Source organism: Merops nubicus, unplaced genomic scaffold, assembly GCF_000691845.1.
Source record: "Merops nubicus isolate BGI_N331 unplaced genomic scaffold, ASM69184v1 scaffold4071, whole genome shotgun sequence".
Taxonomy (NCBI): domain Eukaryota; kingdom Metazoa; phylum Chordata; class Aves; order Coraciiformes; family Meropidae; genus Merops; species Merops nubicus.
Genome location: NW_008590119.1, coordinates 194,979 through 199,310, shown reverse-complemented (window position 1 = coordinate 199,310; position 4,332 = coordinate 194,979).

Sequence of the window (4,332 nt, the reverse complement as noted above, 5' to 3'; positions counted from 1 at the left end):
CACCTTGTAATTATACTGTCTGCAGATCTGGTTCTAGGAAACTTGGATTCCTTTCTGTATGTAAATGGTCTGAATATTTCTGTGCCTTGTGGCAAGAGTGTAAGGTCTTGTTACTGACACCCTGCAGGTTTTGCATAAAATCATCAGCAACATCGCCCTTTGTTGTAATATGGAAACTCGGTTTTGACCTCAATGTGCTGAGACGGTTTGGCTCCATGTATTACCATTTTTTCCCCCTTTTTCTTGTCATTGAACATAGTTTCATTCATATTTCTTTAATGTATCATTAATGATACATTAATATATACATTACATCATTAATGACTTAATATTTAACTTTTTTTTTAGGCTGATGGTTAACAGGATAATCAAAACTCTCTTAAATCAACTAAAAATATTTTTGTTTTAAAAAATATGTTGTACAGGGAATGAGACATCTAGAAAAATCTGGTTTTGAACAGTGGCTGGAAAAGAAAGGCTGTAAAAAGCTCACAAGGGATTTTTTCTTGTGATCAGAATCCTCTTGGTATTTACTGAATATTTAGTTTTCTGAGTAATAAATAATTATTTTAAACTACTCTACAGTTTCTGTGTTTCTGGATTTGTCACCACAGCTGTAACTTTGTCAGCACATGAACTATATGAAACAGTGCTTCTTTAAAGGTTTTTTTTTGGACAACTGTCCTACCCTGTGCCAAAGAGAGTCTTTTTTTTTTTTTTTTTTAGAGTAATATAATATACAACCTTTCAAGAATCTCCTAAAAGCTTTCTGGTCTTTGGCTCATGCTCTGGTGAGGGGAGAAGGAGGATTAGGTAGACTGAGTGTAACTAAAAACACTCAGTATGCTAAAACAAATGTGTCCTTTACCATATATAGAAACAAAATCCTTTGTGAACTTGGACAATGTGTAGATAATATTACTTGTCAAGCATATGCTGAGGCGACAAGGATCCTAACTGATGGTACTGAGCATATACTGAAGACTTGTTCTATGCTTTTTATTTTAAAACTTCATGTATGAAGAAAAAAGGAGTAATCTGCTTGTGGAAGTTTCTTGCTAATACTTTCAAAAGAAGTGATCTGAATAGTCTGGATGAGAGGAGCAAAAAAAAGAAACAAAAAAGGGCAAACCTGCCTTTAGAGACAAGATTTGCTTGGTGTATGCCAACAAATATGTTTTATTTCCCACTATTTTATTTATAAATGTATGAACCCACTAGGTAAATAATAATCTTGTCCTCGTGAAAAAGCCCTCCTAAAATAAAGTTTAAGTCAAGTGCATGTGTTTTACATGCAAGTCAGATCTATACTCAGCTGCACAGTTATTCTTTTACATGGCCTATAGAATTTTGCACCAAAATTCTTGATCAAACACCTCTGAGCTTGTGAACATGTGAATTCGAGTCCCAGTGCTGAAACTGGATATATTTGCAGTTTTAGACAGTTGTTAATTTAGTTTCTGTTAAGAGACTTTTCTCTATGAAAGTTGCAAGGAATTCTTCAAGCTACATCTGCATTAGCAGGCAGCAGATCAGTTGTTATTGAGGACTTGGCATCTACCTATGATGTGTTTCAAGGAGGGGTTATTTAGCTCCAGTTTCATTCTGTGGTTTTAATTCCCGTTAGTGGTCGGTGTGCATTAGCAGCACGCCCAGAGATCATCTTCTAGCTGAATTTCATTGTGAAGGAAACTACTTTGTGCATTCTGAAGCTGTTCTGTTGTGAACCAAAATGCCAGGAAATGGGTGTGTTGAGTGATTTACTTCAATAGCATATTTCTGATCCGAACAAAAGTGTTAGTCTAATTTTTTAAGTGATGAGATGTGGTTGAAGAACTGAAAAAAAGTTATTGAGCTGATGGAGACAACATAGTTTCTTTTAACTACTTTAGACAACTTTTTAGGTTTCAAATCGTTGGCAACACTTCAGTGTTACTTAAAAGATCAAAAGCATTTGTCTTGGAGCAATTCATAGAGAAGTACCATATAAATTAATCTTTGTATTTTCAGATGCAGTTCTTGGCTTGCTCATTTAAAGAATACAGTTTCATGTAAGCTTTTAAGATGAACAGCCCTGCTGTTTATGCAGCAGTAGCATAGCTGAGGAAAGCTTTCCACACCTGTTGATCAACATCTGAAGAGTCAAGATAACAAGCATGTGAAGTCACACTTCCTATCTTTCTCTCCATCTAAAAATAAATGCTATGGCTCTTCAGCTTGTAATATGTGTGTGTGTGTGTGTGTGTATATATATATATGTAAAAGTCTGCACACAGCCGAGAAGCGTAGTAGCATTAAGCTATCATGATTTACTAGCTGTGCCATTCTTAAGCCAGAAGATAAAGTGGATAGTTCTTTAGCTGGACACTTTGCAAAGGATTTGTGCCAGGAACCAGTGACACCTTACTGAGGTAAAGAATTGGTCCTTGAGCACACGATGGAGAGAATGGCTATATCTCCTCTCACATTTAAATCTCTGTATTCAGTTTCTCCAGACTGAAGTGACTGTAGGGTGAGAATTCCTGTTTTTTTTCTCTTCTATCAGGATTAAGGAGTTTAGAATCCGCATTAACTGGAGAGCTTTGTTTCCTTTATGTTATATTTGTGCTAGTGTTTTCATGTAGGTCGGTACTTGCAACTAGATAGGCTTACTTTCTAATTCTATCAAAGTCATGTCCAACTTCAAACCTCTCAAAATAGCAACGTGTGATGATGCAATACCACTGAACTTTCACAGAAGTTTTGGCATCAGGTCATGTTCTATGACTTTATTCTAACCTAACAGTTCTATCTAAATTTCTGAGAGTTTCCCCACATTTAAAATTGGTATCTTTGGCCCTTGAAACAGAGGGCAGTTTGGGGTCTTCAGTTTTGAAAGCACATGATCTCATTCAGTTTTAGAAAGCTTATTTTGCACAGATAATGTACTCAGGTGCCTAACAGAAAAATTGTTTCATTCTTGCCAGTGGTTTGATAAATCCAAAGCATACTCCTCTGTCAGGTTGAAAATGCCAAACTTCTATTATTATCAAGTCACTTGACACTCAAGCTCTCTCATTTTTCATGACAGTTGAAAAGAAATAAAGAATCTTTGTCATATGAAGTAGATTTATTTATGCCTTCAGTTACTTCACAAAGAAATTAACATTAAGTAAGTATTTTAAAACACTGATGACATTTTATGTTTGTAAAAATAGACATTATGTGCACTCTCACTTTCAATAGGATTTTCAGATTTACACATAGCCCCAATGATACATGAGGATCAGAATTATGTTTTGTGCCCCAGAATAATTCAGGAACTAACCTTTACAAGGGTGCAACACTTAAAATGTCTGTGTTTGATATATAAATGTAAATTACAGATGCAGTTGACACATTTTAAAAATATTTAAATTCTGAAATAATATCTTAAGAGATTTTGAAGAGTCTTTGGATACATGGATAGTATGTTTCAAGCTTTGGGACTCATCTGAATTTTAAAATTTTTAAAAATAAATTTGAAGAATGTACAGCTTCTTATTTTGATTCCATACTCTTCTTGCATCTTAACCTTTTATTGTAGAATGGGGGAAATATAAGGTTTCCCCTTAGGGTTTCACCAGGCTTTTTGTAAGCCATATTTCCTTTGAATATTTTAATTAACTTTTTTTTTAAGTTGTCCAAGTTTTAATTTACCAACAATAAAGATATTATGATGATATTTCCCCATTGTTTCTATTAGGGAAATGGAAAGATGTAGATTCAAAAAATCAGGACCATTTTCTGCAGAAGAGTTTTAAGATTTACTTTCAGTCTTGATTTACAATGAGTTCCTATTAGAGTGTGAGTTGTTTGGGTTTTTTTCAAAAAACAATGTATGTGTGTGTGTGCCTCAGAACAATTTTCTACTGAGTGATGTGAAAGGTGATTTCTTTGCAAATCATTAAAACAACATAGAACATCTTTTTCGCTTCTTACTGAACAGCCATTTTATTGTATGTCTTGATATTGATTCCTTACCACAGTTGCTGCATCAGAAAATTAAGTCAATATAACCCCAAATTCAAAGCGAAGGAAGCAAATCTATTTTTGGCATACATTAATGGTAGTTGAATAATAGATGGTGGAAGCAGATGTGAGCAACTGCTTGTTTTATACTAGCCATATAAAATAGCTGCTTTTCTAATGATCTGTCAAGTTTCTACATTTAGTAGGGTCCAGCCTGTAAAGTTTTGGTGGCTTTGGTGTTTGCAAAGATCCTTAATTTATGTTAATAATAATTTCTTAATCACAGCACTTATGTATATGCTGTAGAAATCATGTCATAACCTCAGTTGTTTCACTTTTCTG